At 43.1% G+C, this 24,526-nt stretch overlaps 1 long non-coding RNA gene across 1 annotated transcript in view; it reads left to right on the top strand.

Annotated features, from left to right (window-relative positions):
- The first annotated feature begins 598 nt into the window (after nucleotides 1-598).
- The window catches only part of LOC115089685, a 69,126-nt gene continuing 45,198 nt past the window's right edge, over nucleotides 599-24,526 (top strand). Inside the window, exons 1-2 of the long non-coding RNA XR_003856202.1 lie at nucleotides 599-769; nucleotides 8,287-9,374. This is a non-coding gene — a long non-coding RNA (uncharacterized LOC115089685). The remainder of the gene's footprint in view (nucleotides 770-8,286; nucleotides 9,375-24,526) is intronic.

Here is a 24,526-nt window from a genome sequence, read left to right as displayed (position 1 = left end):
GCCTCCCTGCCAAGCCTCAATTATCCCCTCAGTGCCTCCCCCAGCATCCCCCCTCCCCTCCCCCTGCAGGTGAGCCTCAGTCATCCTCCCACAGCCTTAAAATTTTGCACCTCCTAATTCCAAGTCTTAGTCTCCTCCCTCTAGGGTCGCCAACTGGCTCCAGATACACCTGATGGGGTTGATCCAGTCCTGATTTTATCCCTTTGCATGCAGGGACTTATAGTCTCCCTTTTTTTTTTTTTTAGCGCCATGCAATCGAAACATCAGAACTACAAGTCCCTGCAAGCAATGGGGCAAACTTAGGACTAGATCAACCCTGTGGGCTGAATCTGGAGCCTCAGCCACCTTCCCTCCTCATGTCCAATATGTGCTTGTCAGAGTGGGAAACTCCTTTCACCAATTCAAAGAGAAACAAACCTGAGGCTTTTTGAGCTGCTGACTGGCACTGTGGTTTTCTGGTTGCTTGGCAGCCAGTTCAAATGTTGATTGGTTGGTGAGAGACTTTATGACATCAGATGCCCTTTTATGTGATTGTGACAAACCAATGGAAACCGGATTTTATTAGCTAGGATAATTCCTAGTAATTACAGAGCAGGAGGCTGTTGCATGCCTCCTAATGAAGAGAACTGAGTAGCAAGCCTTTGACAATACAAATGGATTATTCCATTCTTCAGGCCGTACAAGATTCCACTTTTCCTCTTTTACAGTCCTGCTCCCATGAAGATTTGCTTTCACTTGCAGTGATCCCTTCCCACTTAATGCAGAGTTGGTAAGACAAAAAAGCTCTTTATCTGGGGACTGAATGCAGCCAGGAAGTTTTTCACAGGGAGAGTTACGAGTGACTAGCCGGCAGAATTAATTTTTTTAATAAGTCCCTAGAAAAAGCATGCCCTGATCTGAAAGAATAAATGCACATGGTCAAGCCCTTAGAACACTGCTGATCTGCATAAGGGATACAAATCACTGTTTTTGGGTATAGCAAACTTAATAGACTAATATTCAAGTCATTTGAACTGCTGCACTAGTTTCAACTCTTGTGATGTGATCTAAAAATGGACATTACATTTTTTACTCAACGCACAATTTTTTACTCAACGCACAATTAAACTCTGGAATTAGTTGCCAGAGAATGTGGTTCGTGCAGTTAGTATAGCTGTGTTTAAAAAAGGATTGGATAAGTTCTTGGAGGAGAAGTCCATTACCTGCTATTAAGTTCACTTAGAGAATAGCCACTGCCATTAGCAATGGTTACATGGAATAGACTTAGTTTTTGGGTACTTGCCAGGTTCTTATGACCTGGATTGGCCACTGTTGGAAACAGGATGCTGGGCTTGATGGACCCTTGGTCTGACCCAGTATGGCATTTTCTTATGTTCTTATGTTGCAGATTTACTTTTATGCGTATTTCTGCAGTGTGGCCTGGCCCAGGATCTGGGTTTAGAAACTGTTTGCTGTGGTGCCATCTAGTGATAATGCATTGCCCTTCTCTTATTTTGCATCTTTAATCCTTGGCTATTTACAATTTGTTTCTTAGTAGAACCACAGTTTCCTAATCTCCCTCTGGTATGTCCTCATAACATAATGCACAGCTAGGGCTCTATAGCTGTTTCCCCAAAACTCTTCGGTTCATCATTATGTGCACAAACAGTTGTTACATATTTAACAAACATCTCCCTGTTACTTTCTTGTCTCTTTATTGGTTCTGGGCGGGTGCCGGACTCTGCCGGTGAACATTCTTTTGTTAATTTCTGGCTCCCTCTGACCAGTTTTCATAATTTGGCAAGCACTTTTCCTCTCCATTTTCCTGCGGCAATGGTGCCGTTAAGGAGAGCCTTACCCCTCTGCTTCCTAGAACCTCCTGGATGGATGTGTGAGACACTCTCTTCTTTATTTATGCTTCTGTAAGTACATGTAAGTTTACATTCATTGGCTGAAATTACAGGTTGTTTTCCCCTTCCCCTGCTTCGGCCCCCTGAGGTAAGTGGGTAGGTGTGTGTGGTGCACCGCATTCCTTCCTTTCTCACTTCAGTCACCCCTTCTCATTCCCCCCCTTCTTTTCCTTCTTTCTAATTCACTCCCTTCCCTCTCTTCCCTCAGCCCTCTAATTCACTCCCTTCCTTCTAACCCTTCTCCTTTCACTCTGTTACTTCCCCTTCTTTTATTCACTCCCTTCCTCTCCCTTATTTATTTATTTATTTATTTATTTATAGTATTTCTATACCGGAAGTTCCTGTATAATATACATATCACCCCGGTTTACAAAGAACAGGAGCTGTCGCTTCATTTAGCGGTTTACATTGAACGGATTAATCAAATTTACAAATTAGTCTAAATTGCTAAACAGATAAGAAAACAGTTAAAAAATAACAGTTAAAAAACAGTTATAAAATTAACATGCAAGTTAATGAATAACGTGATTATATGATTATATACAGTTCTCACTCATACCTCACATTCACTCTCTTCCTTCTAACCCTCCCCTCCATTCTCTTCCCGCTAACTCCACTCCAACTTTCCCGCTCATTCCACTCACCCTTCTCACCTCCCTCCCTTCCCACTTACCTCAAACATTCCTTCCTTTCCCTTTCCCTTCAGTCACCCTTTTCATTCATTCCCTTCCCCTCTCATTCCCCTCTCTTCCTATCACATCACTTTCTCTTCTCCCATTATTCACTCCCCCTCCCCCCTTCCTTACCTGGCGTGTCCTCTCCTGCTGGTGGGTCCTGGCCTCCCTCACCTGTGGTGATCTTCATCGGCAGGTCTGAGCGGTTTTCTTTTTCTTGCTGGCAGGACCTAGGAAATCCTACAAGTCTATCTGCTGATGCTTGTAAAAAAAATAAACCCCACACATGATGGAAAAATATGGCAGGCCACTAAAATGAGCTTTGGTGGGCTGAGTGCAGTCATGAGCCATATTTTGGTAACTCCTGATATAATATCACTCTGAGGAAAAAAAGGTGATGAATGGAATACCCCAGGGATCGATCTAGGGTCCAATTCTGTTCAATATCTTTGTGAGCAACATTGTGGCGGGGGGGTTAGGAGGGAAAATTAGTCTTTTTGTGGATGACACTAAACATCTGCAACAGAGTGGATAAACCTGAGGGAGTGAACATTATGAGAAGTGATCTATGAAAGCTTGAGGAGTAGTTGACTAACAAACGAAGTTTCAATACTAAAAAATGTGAAGTCATGGCGTTGAAGTACAAAACCATGAAGGAGTGATATACTGATGTCCACCAAGCAGGAAATAGACCTTGAGAGTGGTGATAATCCAGTTATTTCAAGGTAGCAAAACAGTATGACAAGGTTGTGACCAAAGCTAGAGGAGAAGCATAACTAGTAGAAAAAAAAAAAGAAATGATTATGCCATTTTACAAGTCTCTAAGACCTCACCTGGAGTATTGTGTCCAGCTCTGGAGTCTGTATCTCTGGAAGAATATATTTATTTATTTATTTATTATTTTTTTTATACCGATTTTCCTGCATAAAATGCATATCAAACCGGTTTACAATGAAACAGAATAAGCAGGAAGTAAAATTCCTTAGTCTAATACATTTAAACGTCAATAATGAAATAATTTTAAACAAAGCAAAAAGCTAAATAACATTAATAAAAGTTAAATTATTAACATAAACATAAATATAATTATATTAGAAGGAGCACAAATGTTAGCACGAAGGGGAGCACAAAGGGGAAAACCCCTTTGTCGCGCCCCTTCGTTGCGCGACGCCTGGTGGAATCGTGCCGTTAATCGGGTCGCCGCTGGCTGGTCGTCATGACGTCGGGGGGGGGGGGGCGGGTCTTCACATCGCTGATTTTCTCTTTTAACATCTCAGTTCATTTTTACTATTTTTTTGTGTCTTTTTCTCACAAGATGTAGTTTTCTTGAAGTGCCCGATGGTAGAGAGAGACTGGATTAGACTATGCAGGAGGGGAAATGTATTTCAGTTCATTTTTATGGTTTCAGATTTTTTATGGATTTCAGTTTGTTTAATGTTTGTTTTGGTTTTGTTCATTTACTGACCTGAAATAAATATTAAATTAAAACAAAACAACCCCTCCCACTCCCTTGTGGTTCCCCTCCCCCATAGTCTCCCTTCTTTTTCCCTGTCTGATGAAGAAAAAGATAGGACTGATCCTTGGTGATTCCTGCCCTGTTGGTTCTTTTGAAAAAGTGGTGCCAGCCAACCCCCGAGACTGTCATGTTTTATAGCCGTAAAGCAACTTTGTGCCCGTCTCATGGCTGGCCAGCACCATTTTTAATCAACAGGGCAGGAATGACTGGGAATTGCTCCTCTCTGCTGTTAGGATTAGTAGTGTGAGGGCCCTGGGCCGAGGTGAGAGATGGTACCTCCCACAGAGAGGACCCCTGTGAGCGTCACCGTCGGGAGGCAAGGTCTCAGTGACGTCAGACACAGCATCAGTCTAGAGTCTTTATTAAAGAGAAAGAGTGACACAACCCGCGAAGTGGGGTGGGGGTGGGGGGTGCCAACGAGGAGGTCTCACAGACCGAGAGACACAGGGTCCATGGATAGGAGAATACCCTGAGTGGATACCTCTGTAGAGTAGATGATGATCCGCAGAGCGAGATACACAGATGATGTCTTTAGTAGAGATGGTAGTGGCCCGCGGAGTGGGGTACACCGAAAAAGGTCCTCAGGTGAGTCTGTAGTGGTCCGCAGAGCAGGGTACACCGATGAGGTCGTGGTAGAGATGGTAAGGGTTCGCGAAGTGGGTACACCGGAGAGAGTCCTCAGTAGTGATGATAGCGGTCCGCAGAGTAGGGCACGCTGATGAAGTCCTTAATGGAGATGGTAATGGCCCGTGGAGTGGGATACTAACGGTGAAGGTCCTCCGTAGAGATGATAGTGATCTGCAGAGCAGGGAACACCGGTGAGGTGAGGTCCTCAGTAGAGATGGTAGTGGTCCGCGAAGCGGGGTACACCAGAGGGATCCTCGGTAGAACAGGAAGTAGTCCGTGGACTGGGGTACTCACGTAAAAAGTAGTGATGGTTCCAGGGAAGCCCCGGGGAATGGGGCAGGCAGAAGTCCCAGGCGATAGGCCCTCCGAGGAGTGGATAGCCAAGACGAGGAAAGGGCCCCCGAGGAGCAGGTACCCAAGACATCTATACCTGGAAGCAGGAACTGGAACGTAGGTCCTCTGAGAGCAAGGTGGATTTAACAAGAAGGGTTCTCTTTGCCAAGTCGTTGGTAGGTAGAGCCAGCAGCCTTAAATGTTCTGGAGAGATGACATCATCCGGAGGGGACACCCCTGAAGTTCCCGCCAAGACAGCTTTAAGACTGGCCAGTGCGCGTGCACCCCTAAGGATTTTCGACGGCAAGATGGCGGTCGGCGGCATCCGTATCACCCCGGGAGGCCTGGGAGTGGTAGACAGGCTGTCGGCAGCTGGCGGAAGCTGCCAGCCTACCCCACAGAGTCAGGGAAGTAAAGAGAGAGGTAAGCAAGAGTGGTCGCAGCCGTCTGCGACCGGGCGTAACATCTGCTTTTTACAACAGATACCCCATTGGGAGGGTAGTGGGGAGACTGTGGGGGAGAGCAGTGTGGTTTTAAAATTTGTAGGCAAATAGTGTATGCTGTTTGCTAAAAGTGCAAATTATTTGCTGAACCAAAAAGATCTGAACATTTTTGGATGAGTCTGTTCTGGTTCAGTTGCAATGAAACGAATGTAAAAATCAATTCATTTATCACATTTTACTCATTTGGATAAAATGAATGCACAATCCTAGAGTGAAGGCTGTCCAGACAAGGGCTACCTAACTGCAGCCAAAAGCCTATGAGATGAGACTTAAGGATCTAACTATGTATATACCCTAGAGAAGAGAGAGGAGTTAATATAGACTTTTAAATTCCTAAAAGGTATTAATAGTGCACAAGAAGTAAACCTTTTTCAGTGGAAACAAAATTCTAGAACAGGAGTCATGAGATGAGGCTCCAAATGGGGTAGACTCAGGAGTAACATCAAGAGTTTTTTTTTCACAGAAAGGATAGTGGATGCTGGGAATGCTCTCCCACAGCAGGTGGTGGAGGCTAAAACAGTAACCAGCCTTCAAGAAAGCATGGAATAAGCACAGAAGATACTTAGTTGCAAAAAAAGTGAAAAGATAGCTGAAGTATGACCTTGTGCACGCTTTTAAGTGCCCTACTAGAATGATTTGGGGGCTGCTGGAATGAGTAGCAAAGTGGGTACAATGAAATGTTAGAAGTCCTAGCAGAAAATATGGGCAATCCCACAGCTGGGTTCATTACTAACTGGGCCTGACTGGTAGGTTGCAAGAATAGTAATAACAAGATAGACTTAAAGATCTAAACATGTATACCCTAGAGTATAGATTCCCAAACCTGTCCCGGGGACCCCCAGTCAGTCAGGTTTTCAGGATACCCACAATGAATATGCATGAGATAAAATGTGCATGCTGTAGACTAGGCAATGCAAGCAAATTTATCTCATGCATATTCATTGTGAGTATCCTGAAAACTTGAATGGCTGAGTTCTTCCAGGACAGGTTTGGGAACCACTGCTGTAGAGCAAATGTGAGATAGGGGAGATATGATAGAGACATTCAGTTATCTCAAAGGGTTGCCTTTTTCAATGGAAATGAGGCTCTAGAATAAGGGGGTCTTGAGATGAGGTTGAAAGGGGGAGGATTCAGGAGTAATCTTAGGAAATATTTCTTTACAGAGAGGGTGGTGGATATGTGGAACAGTTTCCCAGTGGAAGTGGTGGAGAAAAAAACAGAATCTGAATTCAAGAAAGCCTGGGATAAATACAGGGGGGATCTCTAAGGAAGAGATGAGAAATATAATGCTAAATTAATTGGACGGATGGGAAGACTGGGCCATACCGCCCTTTTCTGCTGTCATGTTTCTGTGTTTCTAAATCCTGGTGGAAATGCAGTCACTCATGTAGCCGGGTCTGTTTGGCAAGCTATGCGCTATTCACATTGACCATGTTGATGTGTCAGGTTAATGATGGCGGAATACCATCAAGAAAGGCCAAAGGGGACCTAGGAGACCAGGTATTTAGACAACAGCCATGCTACTATTGGTGGCTGTTTAGATTATTTCAAAACTTTCTGGTTAAATACAGGAATGGAGGAAGGGTGCTGAATGCGAACCCAAATAGGGGATCTTGCATGCTCTTCTATCTGTGGGTGGAATACAAAAGAGAAAGGCGAAAAATACTGTCTTGCATATAGAGTGATATCTTACAAGCAGCCATGCTCTGTGGCTAGCACTTGGGATATAACCTTGACAAGCCCAGTCCCCATGATGTGCATACATTTTAAAACAAATGGGAATCTGAACGAAACTGTGCATTTTTGTTTGATTCATTTTACTCCAAAACAAATGCATAAACCCCCTGAAAACCCCCCAAAGTTTTTGATTCATGTGTTTTGGAAAATAATGCACCTATTCCTGAATAGTGTGTACTATGAATAAAAATGAAAAAAAGGAAGAAAAGCCCATGAAATGAAAAAAAGGAAGAAAAAACATTATCTGAAAACAAATAAAACTAACAAAAAAAAAATTCCCTGCACATCCCTGCTTGGCAAGTATGGTCTGGAATATTACTAATAAATAATTAAATCTAACACCAACAAACTGTCAATAGTGCAATAAAAACTTTTTCAGAAATTAGTCTGGTGGATAAATAAATGCAGTTATTACCATTCACGCCTATTAAAAACACACTACCAATGGGAGTTCTAAAAATATCAGTTCTCCTGTTCCTTGGTTCTGTTTCTTACTCTTTTGGTCCCGTTTGTAAGTTTGCTTTCTCTCTTGTGGTAATACATTCATTTCTTATGTTTTTATACTGTTTGAATGAATGGGGTGTATCTTGCCTAATAGCTATGACTTTTTGTTTTTTAAATTCTCCACTCATGAGTCTGCTCTCCAGCTGTTAATGCTTTATCCCTTGGCCCTGCAGCCCAGTGATTTATTTATAGAATTGGCAGAGTACAGTGCAGCAGTTAGTGTGAGACCAGGTTAACCCTAACCGCAGTAGTATAGCTGCATAGGGCTTCCAAAAATGCTGGGGTTACCAGCACAGAGTGACCATGGTTAAAACCCAAACATCAGTGAACATGGGGAGGTTCGATGTTTCTGGACAACAGGATGACAAATGTTGGTGGCTATGTGGATAGTTGCAGAACTTAGTGGTAGGGTATCAAGTTCACAAGATTTTAATTGCATGGCTCTGATTAATTGGGAGCAGAGCCACTGTATTAGCCTGGTTTTCTTCTTTTATATCCAACAGAATGCAACAAGTGGGGGAGAGAAGAGTTACCATTGGAGCTGTGAGTGTCCCTCTGATAGATGCCCTGACATTGCGTCGTCAACTGGTGATCCAGCCCTACAAAAGATCTGCTTTTGCGGCACATATTTGGAAGAGCAGAGTTATCACTGGAGCCGTGAGTTTCCCTCTGCTAGACGCTCTGACATCGCATCCTCAACTGATGACCCAGCCGTACAAAAGCCCTGCCTCTGCGGTGCATATTCGGGAGAGCAGAATTACTATTGGAGCTGTAAACGTCCCTCTGCTAGATGCCCTGATATCGCGTCATCAACTGGTGATCTGACCCTTCAAAAAACCTGCTCCTGTGGCACATATAGGGACGAGAGGAGTAACCGTTGGAGCCGAGAGCGTCTCTCTGCTAGACGCTCTGACATCGCTTCATCAACTAGTGACCCAGCCCTACCAAAGACCTGCTTCTGTGGCACATATTGGAGAGAGCAGCCTTACAATCAGAGGCGTGAGTGTCTTTCTGCCAGACACCCTGACATTTCTTTCTCAATTGGTGACCCAGCCCCACAAAAGACCTGCTCCTGTGGCACATATTGGGGAGCGTGGAGTTACCATTGGAGCAATGAGTGTCCCTCTGCTAGACGCCCTAGCATCGTGCCATCAACTGGTGCCCTGGCACTAAAAAAGACCTGCTTCTGTGGTGTGATGCCGTCGGTGCATTGAAGCCGTGTGCCAAAGGGACATGCCCTTTAGTGCAGGTTTGTTTCTTTGCTAATTTCCTTCCAGCATCTTGATGGGAAAGAAACACAAGGGTTCATTTTGGGTATTCTCACCTGTGCCGCCTGCACCCATGTCAACCTCTCAACCTATGCTGGAAACCTTTTTCTCCACTTGGAATTCCCAGGATAGTTCTAGGCTTGTAGCTACTGCTTTTGCTCCTTTAGAGACTTCAGTCTCTCTTTCCCCTGAGAATCCTTTATCTCCACAAGCTATTTCTTCTGCCATTTTGGAGACTGTGCCTGATAGTGCTGTTGAGGTGTTTGGCAATATCAGGCAAGATTGGGCGCCTTCAGTGTCCAATGTGGGACTTACATCAGCAGGTAAACATCAATCAGCCCTTAAAAAACCTGCAATTGCAACTCTTTGGTTAGTAGTTGCAGATTCAAAGAGATCTCTTTCTTCTAAAATTGATTTGATGATGGGTACTGTTGATGGTCTGATACAGAAGGTGGATGAGCATGCTCAGTTGTACAAGGATCAGGATAAGTTAATTAAAGAAGTGTCTGATAAATGTTCTGAGTTACAAGAATGTTGTGAAAATGTTATTAAAATTAATTCCATAGGTTTTACAGTTTATTAAAATTTATGACTTGCCAGATGCACAATGGCCCTTGGCGATTTACAATAAAAACATACATAATCGTATCAACATACCAATAAAATACAATAAAAACATACTGATAAAATACATTCATAAAGCAACACATTGCACACCAGTTGAGAGGGTATAAACACAAAGCAAGAATGATCATGTATAAGCTAAATTCAACAAATAGGTCTTCAATTCAGATTTAATTTTTTTTGTATCTGTCTCTAGCCACAACTTCATGGGTAACAAGTTCTAAAGATCTGGCGCAGTGATAGAGAAAGTTCTCTCTCTAGAGTCGACTCTTGGAGCCCAGCCAGTTTGTGAGAGGGTACCTCCAGCAAGCCTCTATTCTGTGAACACAAATTTCTAGAAGGAATGTAGGTTTTTAAGAAGAGTGTTTGCCCATGGAAAAGAATTAAGTTGAAGCAAATGATGCACCAAAACCAAAATCTTGCATTATATACACCACTGAATTGGAAACCAATATAACTCGTAGAGCATGGGTGCAATGTGCTCGTAAATTGGAAATTCTTTAAGGAAATGTAATTTGAGGTTTCTTAAGTTTTTTTCAGTGTCCACTGTTGTCTCCAGTGAAATTATTAAGGAAGGATTATCTTGATGATTTAAGAGTATCGAAGGAAGAGATCCTGTAATACTTATGGTCTCATTTTAAAAAGCATTTACTCTAGCAAAACTGGGTTTTACTCAAGCAAAGTGGGCTTTTGAAAATTGCTACAGTATATGCCATTGAATTGTCCATAGAATTTACTCATATAAGTGCACTTTACTCGAGTAGATGGCTTTCAGGGGTGGATTGGCCTAATGGGTAATCGGGCATCCCCCAGTGGGGCGGTCGCTCGGTTCACCTGGTTTTTCCTGTCCCAAAGAGAAACCTGCGGAGTCGTGAGGCAGAGCCCATCCTGCCATGGCCTGAAGAGAGGTCTGCGCGGCAGCAGCCGAGGCCCTCCCCTTCCCCCCACCTTGTAGGACCCGCGGGTAGCAGTGGCCTTCTTCCACCTCCCTTCCAGCATTGAAGAGCAGTGCTGCCTGAAAACTATAAATGTGTAAGTGTGTATATGAGAGAGAGAAAGCCTAGGTGTGTCTATGAGAGAGAGCCTGCATATGTGTGTGTATGTGTGCAAGAGAGCCTGCACATGTATGAAAATGCGACAGAGCCTGTGATGGCATATGTATGAGAGTGAGAGTGCTTGTATGTGTCTGTGTGTGTGTGAGAGAGAGTAAAAGAGCCTGTGCATGTGACAGCATATATGTGAGTGAGAGAGAGAGCCTGTGTGTGTGACAGTATATGTGTGTGCTGGGGAGGGAGAGAGAGGTAAAGATTGTGAGGACACCTCCCCCAATACACAACAATCTATGGGTGACAGGAAATCAAAAGATCCCAAGTATGGAGAGCTGTACATTTTTAATCTTATTAATTTAGATTTTGGGGTGTTATTTCATGTCTGTTGTTTGAAATATTTGATGTTTGGGAAATATTACAAAAAACATATTTTAATTACTGGATGTTCGATGGCTGTTGCCTGCTTGACATATTTATTCCTTTGTTTTTTAGTATGGTTTTGATATTATGAATAATGTATCTCTTGACTTCATTGCTTACTATGTTTTCCAGAAGAAGTGTGTAAGCAAGACTGAGTGAGCCAGTTAACATGTATATGAGTGAACGATAACGAGCACGCCAATGAGCATTTGTGTGAGCAAGAGGACTGTTTAAACCAGTGATCATGTGTGTGAGCCAGAGACTGTTGTGTAGGGTGGCCTCGAAAGGCCTTGCATTCTGTTGAGAAGGGCGGCCTCGAAAGGCCTTGCATTCTCTTGAGAAAGGGGTGTTTTAGTGTGCCCTTGGGTCTCAGCCCAACCCCAGACGGATCCAGGACCAAACCGAGGGTTGACGACATGTCCAAGGATGGCAGAGACACGGTCTTACCCTCTGCCGGGTCTGCAAGCTCCCAGCGCCAACAACATGATGATGTTGGTAGGAGAATGGTCCTCCGACCGTTCCGAGCCCTTTCGGACCTGCCGCTTGGTTCGGCATGAAGCAGCAGGCCAGCCTGAGGATGAGGGCAGACGGAGGCCTTGACACGAAGACATGACACCAAGGTTGATGCAACGGCATCACAGACGAGGGTTAGGCAGAACTTCGATGACGAAGCCAGATGTCACCTGAAGCACCACAAAGGCTGGCAGGACAAGACGGCTCAGGAGCACAGGACACCAGTCCACTGCCGACATCTCCCATGACGAAGCTGCGTCACCCAGAGATCCACGGCCGGCAGAACAGAAGGCTCCAGAGCAAGAAGGAACACTAAGGAAGGGTAGAACACCAGGAAGCGAGACATCAGGAGATGAGACACCAGGACACCTGGACGGGGACCTCAGGCAATGAAGACATGGCATGACGAGACGACAAGACGAGACGAGGAGCTCCACGAAGAAGACAGAAGACCTGATGAAGCTCTGGCAGGCAGGAGCCTCCAGTCTGAAGTCACTCCGATGCAAGGCAACAAGGAAATGCAGGAACAGCCCTTTTATAGGGCTAAGCAGGAAATAGTCACAAAGGTGGGGCCCAGGGCATATCCGGCCGTGGGCCCTTTAAATATAGAAGAGAGACGCAGACACGCGCCTAGAGGAAGCAGGAAGCTGGCTGTGCAGGACTGTGGACAGTGGTCCTGCACCGACGTCCTCAACGCAGGAGCAGGGCTGGGCCTGAAGGCAGGCCCTGAAGACGGCAGCGGCACCAGCCGCTGCAGGAGGCCCCAGGGGCGGCTCCAGCCGCCAATCCAAGCCGGGGCTTGTGACCTCCGTCCGCGAAGATCACGGGGACGGCGGCGGCGGCTCCGTGCCGCGTAGGAGAAAAAGAAGTCCACGGCCCCAGCTGTGGTGAAGATAGAGCACCAGGGCGGCCTCCGGGCCGCAACAGAAGGCAAAGTCCGCGGCTCTGGCCGCGTGAGGAGGCCTGACCTCGGCGGTGTCCGGCCGCGTCGGGCAGCAGCAGAAGCGAGGTGAGTGGAGTCTGCTTGCAGGGGGACCCGCGGGCAGTGTGCATAACAGAGACTGTGAGCCAGTCAGCATGTGTGTGATAGAAAATGTAAGGGAGTTTGTGTGATAATGAGCATATGCTGAAAATTATAAATAAAAAAAAAAAAAAAAAGAAAGTGTGTATATATAAGAGAGAGGAGAAAATTTGTGCATACCTCCTATCCCTGACTAATCCATGACAACCTGCGGGTAACTGGAATTTAAAGTTCCCAGGTATGAAGAGCAAGGGATTTTTTTTAGCCTTAGTTTTAATTATTGGGTGTTATTTGATGCATTTGCTATTTTGAAATATTTTATTGATTGGAAATTTAAAACAAAAAAACAATGTTATATATTTTTAATCATTTGATGTTTTATTCATCAGCTACTTTTAAATATTTATTCTTTTTATGAGTTTAGTGTTACTATTATAATTGATGGTTAATATATCTTGATTTTATTGTTTGATAAGAACATAAGAACATGCCATACTGGGTCAGACCAAGGGTCCATCAAGCCCAGCATCCTGTTTCCAACAGTGGCCAATCCAGGCCATAAGAACCTGGAATGGTGATGTTTCTGTTTTTCCATCATTGCAATGCATACAGAGTCTATCTTGTTATGGTTTCCAATTCAGTTTTTGTTTCTAGTTAAACTTTTGTTTCTAGTTAAACTTTGTCTGTTCTGTATTTGGTGAGGGGCTGTGTGCTCCGCATGTGTGACTGAGGTGAGGTATTCTGTTAGTGTGTAATTTCTTTGTAGGGATCTATAACAGCTTGCCTTGTTCTGTTATTCTAATATCAGGTGTATTGGTGTTCTAGGGCCTGCTGTAATAGAGTAGGTAGGCAGTGCAGAGCTTGGGGAACTATAAAAGCAGCAGACTCTGTAGCACTCAGTCAATGGGAATGCACTGGAATGGTGGTGGGGGGTATGGAGAAGTGGAGGCAAGCTACAGTCACAAAAGGTGATGGGGTGAGCCAAGAGGAAGTGCCTTCTGTAGGCTGAGCTTTCCTTCTGAAAGAGTCAACTGATTGTGGAAACAGTGAGTCTCCTGGAGTGAGGGTGGAATGGGAATGGGAAAGGGAGAGGGTGAGTGCACCTGCAGGCTGGGGAAGGGCTGGCAACAAGCAAAAACATTTTAGATAATCATGTGGGGAGCATGTGAGTGGGGGTACTCACCTTGTGAGAATAAGAATAGCAGCAGTACAGTGACAGAATGTGTGTGTCAGAGAGAGAGAGTATGTGTGAGTTTCTTTCTCCCTGACACAGAAAGAAACCCATACACACATTTTCTTTGACATACCCGCAGGGCCGGTGCAAGGGAAGTAGGTATCCTAGGCGACTTCTGCCTTGCGTCTGTCCCGCACTGTGCCACCTGCTCCCCGGTTGCGCTGCCCCTGCCGGTCTCGGCTCCGACTCCTACCTCGTTTGCGCTGCTGACTGTGTGCTTCTCAGGGCCACAAGCAGCGCGCTGCTTGCGACCTGACAAACCTTTGTTTATCTTTGCCGTGAGCAGGATAAGCTCCGCTCACTGTGAGCAAGATTGTCTGTGTGAGCTTCTTTGTGTCTGAGAGACTATGTATGTGTCTGACACTGGCTGACAGTTTGGTTGTCATATTACTTGGCAACTGGTTCAAGAGCTGATTGGTTGGCCAAAGACTTTAATACCAGACCAGGAATCCAAGATATAATTATGAGAAATGTAACCAGACTTGCGGGCAGATGGTAACCGATTGCATGGATGGAAGAGGGCACGCAGCTCCATTTTCTCACCTCTGGTCTAGGGTGTGTTCTACTACTTAGTTATTTAGAAAAAACATTTTGACTCAGTTCTTCCAGGCTCCAGGTCACATGATATACCTATGAAGGGTCAGTTTGGTGTGCTTTTGGGAACCGTTGAAGCACATGCTGCTGGGAAAATACACAAGGGAGTCAGACAAATAACTTGTGGGCCGGTTTTGAAAGAAATCCCCTGGACTGATATTTTCCTGCAATCCGCCCCGATGGCTTTTGAAAATTGCTACGATAGTATATTACATTTCCGCGCATAACTTCTTTGAAAATTACCCTTTTAGAGCTTACTGTCTTTATTGTGCTTCTAAGGTTGCATCTACAACTGTAGCTTCTCATGTTTCTGCTGATTTGGACCACACCGGGTTGTTTAGAGGGTTGTCTCGCGGTAAACCTGGAGTGAGCTACCTTATTAGCTACCTTTTCCTTACCCTGATATGGTTAAAGACACCCAACTTAGGAGGAAGATTTTTCTTGAAAAGAAACAAAAGACGTTGAAAATAGGTGGTACATTCCTGCTTAAACTTACATGTGAATTTTGTATCCGATACCAAAATGTTAATTCTGACCCTTCTCAATTAGATTCTTTTATTTATAATAAGGTCACTCAGAATCAGCGAGAACCACAAAGTTATAGATATTGGACACTGATGAGTATTGTCAGATTTTTTTCTTGTATTTTTATTTTTTTCCCCCTCTATTTTTGTTCTATTCTCTTTTTTTTTGTCTATTCTGCAGACGAGTTTCTTGATGGTTTGTATATATGAAATTCAATAAATAGTTTAAAAAAAAAAAAAAGAATGCAACAGGTGAGAATGGGAGGTAAATGTTCTCTACCTGGAATTTGCTGAAATTCGGTGTCCCCCTCCCAGGGTAAAGCTTTATTTAATATATATATATTTACAACCCCTTGGAAAAACGTTGTCATCTTTGGGCATCTGTTAACATATTTATACCATTCCCTTTTTCTACCTGATGGTAGCAGTCCCCTGACTAGACTTTCATTTCACTTATTACTTATAGACCATCCATGCCAACTACAAGACCTGCCTAAGCCTATAGCAGTGTACAATGATATAATCAAACATACATTAAATAAAAACTTCAGTAAAATAAAATTCAGAAAGGAATATTAATAAGAAATATTTTTAACCTCCCTCCCACTATCCAGTTACTCACACTAAAAAACCTCATCCCACCAATATTTCTAACCCCCTCTCAACAGCCATTTACTAACACTAATAAAAAATACCCTAACCAACCTCATCCCACCAATATTTCTAACCCCCTCTCAACAGCCATTTACTAACACTAATAAAAAATACCCTAACCAACCACAGATCTTACCACTCATCTAAACCAAGGCCTCCAGCCTCATATCATCAAGCCCTATTCTCTGCCCAACCACTATCTACCCAAAAATAACCAGGTTTTTTTTAATCTATTTTCTAACGGCCATCTAATTCAACTCCAAACTGATCTCTAAAGGAGCCAAGTTCCACTATTTAGGAGCTGCCATGGAGAATGCATGCTTTTGGATACTCACCAGATACATTTCTGGCCTCAAATGGATGACTCTGCTGACCATTGCAGGTCATACTGGTGACTTGAGAGGCCCCCCATGCTCCTTAGACAGAATCAGGCAGGCACTTTCTATGTGGCAGTTTAAACTCTCTTCAAGCCCTTCACGATGAGATGGGTGGGTGGGATTTGGTGAATCATGGCAGGGGGTGGGACCAGGAGTCTGGCTGGAACTAAGGCTCACTTCCAGACCCAAATGGACAGCCCACTGACTATCGTAGATCTTTCTGGTAGCTTGGAAGCCCCCCCCCCCCCCCACACACACACTCTCTCCACAGGCACAGTTGGAATCAGGCAAGCAGGCTTAATAATTGCCTCTAAGCTTTAAATCACTGGATGTCCTCAAATAGGCTAATGTGCAATGCCCAAAACTGTTGTCCTCCAATCGGGATGATCTCCTGGAGAAACAGATCTATTTAGCAGTCAGTACTCTCAATTTGCTTATCTAAACTGATGTTTGAGATTTAGGAGTCTGTCTTGGTTCAAGATTTTCTTTAAAGCCACAAATTAAAGCAATGGATAAAGCAGCCTTTTATAAAATTTGGTTAGATGATTAAAGTATTATGTAATTTGTATCCCATTCAGATTTTAAAACTGTTGCCCAAGTGTCAGTGCTTAGTTAGCTCTCTTGATTATTGGAATTTTATTTAGGTCTGCCAAAAATGTTATCAAGTGTCTTCTTGCGCGGAGCAACCAGACTTATCACTGGCTCATGCATTAATGACAGAATGACTCTGAGACTAAAGGATTTGCATTGGCTGCCTATTTATCAGTGAATTCAATTTAAAATTTTCACACTTTTTCATAAAATCATTCACAGTGAAGATCCCCAATTATCTAGCTAGTATATTTGACATCTTACATTGGTTCACGTCCCTTACATTCATCTGGACAGAATTTGCTTAATGTACTGTATAAATTGCAGGAGATGCATTCTAGGGCCTTCTAAATGCTGGGACCTATTTTATGGAACTTTTTACCATGTGAGTTATGGGATGAAGCTCATTATCTGATTTTTAGAAAAATGTGGAAAACTGTGCTTTCTTTTTAAACCAAGTCTTTCCATGATATTTTAATTTGAGCCTTCTGATCTTGTTTTGCTTTTTTGTTTGATTTATTGTTTTTATTTGCTATGATATAATAAATCATTGTGACTTGTTATATATTATTGTGAATTTACCAATTGTTGCAATCTAGCTGGCATAGAGACAAATTTGTTAAAGATACCTGCATGGAACGCATTGCCTAGAGATATAGGATTAATTGATGAGATAAAACTGTTTACAAAGCAGGTTAAGGCCTTTTATTTTAATGAGGAATATGTTAACTGATTATGTGATGTTTTATTTTTGGATGTTTAAATGTTTGGTTTTTTTTTTGTGTATGTTGACTGTGATCTGCGACGATCAATTAATTCATGGAGAGAGCGGTATATAAGAGTTGTTAAGTAAGTAAATAAATAAATAAAAATGTTGTGCAACCTGCAGTGAACAATTTCATTGGATACAGCGGGATGTAAGAATGGATAAAATAAATAAATAAGACATGGAAGATGGGCTGGGTTTTGTAAAAAAGGAAGAGATGGAGATGCCTAAAATAAGCTACCAACGGAGGTGGTGGGGGCCAGTACTGTAATGGATTTTGGACATGCTTGGCACAGATAACGGGGGGCAGTGGTAGAAACAGTGCTGGGAGTTGGGGTAGGTCAGGTGGGGCCAGTGTTGCTTTAAGCTGGCGGATTTCTTATCATCTAACCTGAAGTGGTAAGAAAACCAGCGAGGAGGATCTAGACTGGAGGGGGCTGGACGGAGCAGCTCATCCTTATCTGTCATCATTTATTGCATTACCAGGGTGGCATGAACTTCCAGTGCTTTTAAACGTTAGGAGAATTACACAGAAACCAGAGCCGGGACAGAAGGTGGAGCTTGTCCCTTTTCCATCCGGCAGCTTCCGCGCCTTTAGGGCTTGCAGCTCCACTGAGAAAGGGCACCGGGAGCCTTCATTTGGAAGTCCCCTGGCTGCTTTCCCCCCATTTCTCATCCCTTCCCGAGTTCCTCTTGCTCTGCCACCAGAGCCTTAGAACGGTGAAACTCGAGGGAGAGGACACCAGCCCCGCCTTAGCGGAGCCATTAAATGAACTTCGAGCAAGGACTTGTGCTGCTTACATTTTTTTATTTAAAAGAAACCAGCCACATTGTATCCTTCCTTTTTGTAAGGTTTGCCCCTGGGCAGCAGCGTAATGGAAACAGGTCAGGGTGTAGCACTTAATGCTGTTAATCCTTAATGCATAAAATCAGGAAACCCTTATTCCTGGTGGTATTCCGAGACCTGCGAACATGCTCATGTTTCTAACGCTGTCCTTTAAAAAAAAAAAAAGAAATTCATAAGGAAAACAATATCGAGGTCTTTCCTCTGGAACATTGCTTGAGGCTGTCTACAAAAAAAAACAAAAACAAAAACTCCAAGTAAATAAATGTAGCTTTTTTACCTTTTAATAATGGTCTCTTTATTGAACAAGGTCTTACTATTTTTGTTGAACTGATTTTCTTAGCAAAGGGTCGGATACGAATAAACGACAAGCCTCGAACTCATCTGATTTCTTTTGATTTAGGCTGACCTCCGAGTTAAAATAAAAGCTCATGCCGTTTGGCAGGTAATAAGAAATAATCTGTTGCTAAGCGAGTAATTAAAAGTGAGCCCTTATATATTTTCTTAATGAGCTGACAGGCTTCTCCAGCCCTTCTCCCTTTCCCCATACAGTTGCTCTAATCAATCTGGTCACGGTATTTAATTTCAAATGACAAGTTTACAAGACATCACGTCAGATGACAAAACCCTGAAATGTGTAGCTCTTCCAGATGTTACGGTGAGTAGCTTTTATTTATATAAATGAAACCAAAATCCAAGAAACCTTGAATGCCACACAAAGTGCAAAGAGTTAACATTCAGATGTCTTAAACGAGCAAGAGCCTGGGGGAGACTCTCCTGTACTGAGGGACCTAATCCCCCAGTAAAAGCAGGGAACAAAGGATAAAGCTCTCTGCATGTCCTACTACCATTTGCTGGTTGGAACTCTCAGGACTGGGCAATCATTCCGGACCCAACTAAAACGTTTCTGTTCACCAAAACATCTGAGAATTGCAGTGTTGACCACTTTAACGTTTTAAAATGAATTATAATTACTAGGAAATAAAAAAAAACAAAGCCTAATAATTTCTGCCACTGTTACTTTATTAGTTTATTTGCATTGGTTGGTAGTACGTCAACTCGGTGCATCTTTATCCTGACTGTAAATTTAGAGGATGATAAAAAAAACCATAAAAAGATGCTTCAGGCATTCTGCAAATGAGAAATGAATGAAACTGGTAGAGTCACAGGATTTATTCAAATTTAACAGCAGACCTTCAAAAACTAAAATATGATTAAAAAAATTAATTAACCAGTTTTGGTTTTTTTTGTTTTTCTTTTACAATATTCCATTTTTTTGGAACAGTGTCCTTCCATAAACAGTAAGTAAAGGCAAGTAACACTTTGTGATATATACATTAAAACTTATGTTAAAAAAACGTTTAGTGTGGGCTGACAAAAAAATGTAATGTGCATGTTAAAAGTGTTACTTAATGAGTGATGCAATAAAATGTCTCTGATAGCATGGTCATAATTGTACATGGAAACTCAGTGTATTGGCTAAATAGTATGGGCATGTTAATTACTAAGGAAAACTAAAGAGTGGGGTAAATTTTAAGAGTTGCTAGTGTTAAAAGGCCCATATATATGAGCATAGTTTACGCTTCCAGCGCTGCCTATCCATCTTGGGCTCTGGAGTTTGTTGCCGGAGGATGTGATTGGAGCAGTTGGTGTAGCTGGGTTTGAGAGGGTTTGGGTAAGTTCCTGGAGGAGAAGTCCTTAAACTGCTATTAATCAAGTTGGCTTAGGGAATACCACTGTTATTGCTAGCATTAGTAGCATGGGATCTATTTAATGTTGGGTACTTCCCAGGTTCTTATGGGATGGATTGGCCACTGTTGGAAACAGGATGCTGGGCTTGATGAACCCTTGGTCTGACCCAGTATGGCATGTTCTTATGTTCTTATCAGATGCAGGGTTGGAGCGGCCAAGAGCAGCTGAGCGAGACTCTCGCTTCTAGCAGGGATGTATTTTTTTGCCACCGGGGGTGGAGGGAGAGAATGGGGTGGTCTGGAGTGGGGACAAACTATTTGTTTGAGACTGCAGGAGGGTTTCAAAGTCTGGGAGGGGGTTGCATTTGCTAATTTTTAAATGAAAACAGGGAAAGGGTGCGGGGGAGGGACAGTCTGGTAATGTTTGAGCTTTAAGGAGCGCTGGGCCAGACATTCTATTTTTGAGATACGATTGGGAGCTGCAGGCCCTTGGATTTATTTTGTGGTGTTTGTTTGTTTTTTCAATACTGACAGTGCTACTTACCTGGATATCTTTTCAAATTATCCAGCTAACCTAGCCAAATATCAGATATTCGGCTAGGATAGCTGGATATCTCAGCCCCTGGATATGCCACATTTGCCATTTAGACGGATAACTTGTGAGTTATCCGTCTAATTGGCTTTTGATTATTGACCTCTTGTACAAAGTTGCAAATAATGTTTAACATTTAAAAAAATATGTGACAAGGGTGGTACAAACTAGGGATCAAACTATATACATTATAAAAAAAAAAAAAAGGACCTAGGAAGGCCTAGGAGTCTGTTTGCTTTGGCGGTGGCCACATGCCGATAAGCTCAAAATCTGTGAGGCACTCAAGTCTTGGCAAGTCTTCCCACCTCCGCAACCAGACTCCTGAGGTCAGCGTGGACCCCTCTCAGCTCCTGCCCCATCATCTGCCTGCCCTGGCCGAATGCCTCCTGAAACTCTGGCTCATGGTCTGGCGCAGGTGCTCCAGCCACTGAGCCAGGTTCAGGATCTAACGGCTGTTCAGCAGATGGTGATGGGAAAGGGGTTGAGGGGGGGGGGGGGGTCAGGGCTTCCCCTGACCAGCAATGCCTGGCTAGCCTGAGAACCTGCATCCCTAGATCCCAGGGCAGAATGGGTGCTAAAGTAGGCATGGAATTCCAAACCCCATTTCAATTCCACCTCTTCACATTGCAGGTACCAGGAGGTGCATATAGGACCTATCCATATGGTTTTACTCACATATCAAGTGGGAAGTGTTGAAGGCCATTTTCCTTGGCAAAGCACTATTTTATCTGCAGAAATGGCTTTGAAAATTACCCTCATGGAAAGGCTATTTTAGCTGATGGCATTTGCAGGCAAGCAGTTCTAAAAAGGTTTCAAGTATATCTCACCTCTACAATGTAAGAGTGAAGCAAGAACTTGACATTTTTCTTAATGGCCAGCACTTGGTCTACACTCCAACCCAGGGGTGGATTGGCCTATCAGGGAAGCGGGCATCCCTCGGTGGGCTGGTTACACTGGTCACATGGTTATCTCAGCTCCTGCTGAGGGATTGCAGCAGAACCCAATGCAGCCTGAGGGGAGGTCTAGGCAGGGCCACAATGGAGCCCAACCCGACACGGCCTGAAGAAAGGCCTACAGGCTCGGCAGAAGGACACATCTGGCAGTTGCAGGGCTGCTTCATCCCACTTCCCCCTCCGGGAGTAAATAAGCAGCGTGGGCTCGGCCAAGGCCCAGAAGACAGGAGGATGCCTGAGAGGTGTGTTTGTGTCTATGACAGACAGCGCCTGCATATGTGTATGAAAGAGAGAGCACCTGCATGTATATATGAAAGAGAGAGAGCCTGAATGTGTGCATGAGAGTGAGCCTGCAAGTGTGTATGAAAGAGAGAGCACCTGCATGTATATATGAAAGAGAGAGAGCCTGAATGTGTGCATGAGTGAGCCTGCAAGTGTGTATGAAAGAGAGAGCACCTGCATGTATATATGAAAGAGAGAGAGCCTGAATGTGTGCATGAGTGAGCTTGCAAGTGTGTATGAAAGAGAGTCTGAATGTGTGCATGAGAGTGAGCCTGCATATGTGTATGAAAGAGAGAGCACCTGCATGTATATATGAAAGAGAGAGAGCCTGAATGTGTGCATGAGAGTGAGCTTGCAAGTGTGTATGAAAGAGAGAGAGCCTGAATGTGTGCATGAGAGTGAGCTTGCAAGTGTGTATGAAAGAGAGAGAGCCTGAATGTGTGCATGAGAGTGAGCTTGCAAGTGTGTATGAAAGAGAGAGCACCTGCATGTATATGTGCATGAGAGTAAGCCTGCAAGTGTGTATGAAAGAGAGAGCACCTGCATGTATATATGAAAGAGAGAGCACCTGCATGTATATATGAAAGAGAGAGAGCCTGAATGTGTGCATGAGAGTAAGCTTGCAAGTGTGTATGAAAGAGAGCCTGAATTTGTGCATGAGTGAGCCTGCAAGTGTATATGAAAGAGAGAGGACCTGCATGTATATATGAAAGAGAGAGAGCCTGAATGTGTGCATGAGAGTGAGCCTGCAAGTGTGTATGAAAGAGAGAGCACCTGCATGTATATATTAAAGAGAGAGAGCCTGAATGTGTGCATGAGTGAGCCTGCAAGTGTGTATGAAAGAGAGAGCACCTGCATGTATATATGAAAGAGAGAGAGCCTGAATGTGTGCATGAGAGTGAGCTTGCAAGTGTGTATGAAAGAGAGCCTGAATGTGTGCATGAGAGTGAGCCTGCATATGTGTATGAAAGAGAGAGCACCTGCATGTATATATGAAAGAGAGAGAGCCTGAATGTGTGCATGAGAGTGAGCTTGCAAGTGTGTATGAAAGAGAGCCTGAATGTGTGCATGAGAGTGAGCCTGCAAGTGTGTATGAAATAGAGAGCGTCTATATGTGTATATGAAAGAGAGAGAGCCTGAATATGTGTCCATGAGAGAGAGCTTGCATGTGTCCATGAGAAAGAGAGAGAGTCTGCATGTGTGGGTGAGAGCCTGAATATGAGGGTGACTGTGTGTGAGGAGAGAAAGTGAGAATAAAGATTGTGTGGCCCCCTTCACCCAAATCCAAATCAATCTCTGGGAAATCAAAAGATGCCAGGTATTTATTTAATTAATGGGATGGAGAGCTGGAATTTTTTAAAATTATTTACATTTTTATTATTTTAAATTTTGGGGTGCTATTTCATTTGTGTGCTGTTTTGAAATATTTTATAACAAATTTATGTGACTTTTTAAATCATTAGGGGCCTAATATTGAAAGTTGGACATTTAACTTGGCCAGCTAAATAACATGGTATAATCAATAGCACAGTTATGTTGCTGAATATACACATATATATTTGTACTTAGCCGTATCATTTATAACCTCTAACGTAGCTGGTAAACTTATGTGGCTTAGATAAAATATTGCTACTTAGTTAAATAAGTTATGCAGCTAAGTTGCTCCACCTATTGCTGGTCCGCTAAATGTACTCTACTCCGCACCCCCTTTGTGCTTTTGCCCACTAAATGTAAACCCATATTCAGCGGCCGCTGCTTAACCACATAAGTCCTATTTATATGACTAAGTAGCGCTAAACGCGCTTTGAATATTGGGCTCCCTATACTTGTCGGCTGTTTTGATATATTCATTCTTTTCATGGTTTTAATATTATGAATGATGTCTTATATCTCTTGATTTTATTGCTTGATGTTTTGTGAGGAGTGATTATGTTTCTGTTTTTCTATTGTTGCACTGCATAATACAGTCGGGCTTGTTGTGGTTACCAAAGCATGTGTGTGAGCGAGAGAGAACGAGTGAGCCAATGAGCACATGTTTGAGTAAGAGGAATATTTAAGCCAGTGGGCCTGTGTGTGAGCATAAAAGAGAGCAATTGAGCCAGTGAGCAAGAATGAGTCAGTGAGCATGTATAGAAGAGAGCAATTGAGCCAGTGGGCATGAGTGTGACACAGTGAGCATGTCTGTGAGAGAGAGCATGTGATCTAATGAGCATGTGTGTGAGAGAGAATATAAGGCAGTTTGTGTGAGAATGAACATGTGTGTTTGAGAGAAGAAAGTTGTGCATATCTCCCATCCCTTACTAATCCATGACAATTTTAGGGTGCCTGGAATCTAAAGTTCCCAGAAATGGAGAACAGGGGATTTATTTTAGCTTTAATGTTAATTATTGGGTGGTGTCTGCTGTGTCTGCTATTTTGAAATATTTGATCAATGTTTGGGAAATTAAAAAAACAATGTTATATGTTTGTAATCACTGGGTGTTCTTTTCATCAGCTGTTTTGAAATATTTATTCTTTTTATGAGTTCGGGTTTACTATTATGATTGATACTTTATATTTCTTGATGTTATTGTTTGATATTTAGTGAGGAATGATATTTGTTTTCCCATTCCATATAAAGTCTGACTTGTAGTTTCAAGTTCAGTTTTTGTCTGCATGTTTCTATTTATACTTTATTATCTCTTCATTTTGTATTTGGTGAGAGCCTGTCTGTTCTACATGTGTGACTAAGGTGAGTTATTCTGCT

The sequence above is a fragment of the Rhinatrema bivittatum genome, chromosome 4, assembly GCF_901001135.1.
Source record: "Rhinatrema bivittatum chromosome 4, aRhiBiv1.1, whole genome shotgun sequence".
Classification (NCBI taxonomy): Eukaryota; Metazoa; Chordata; class Amphibia; order Gymnophiona; family Rhinatrematidae; genus Rhinatrema; species Rhinatrema bivittatum.
Note: the sequence above shows the minus strand (reverse complement) of the source record. Positions and strands in the feature narration are given on the sequence as shown.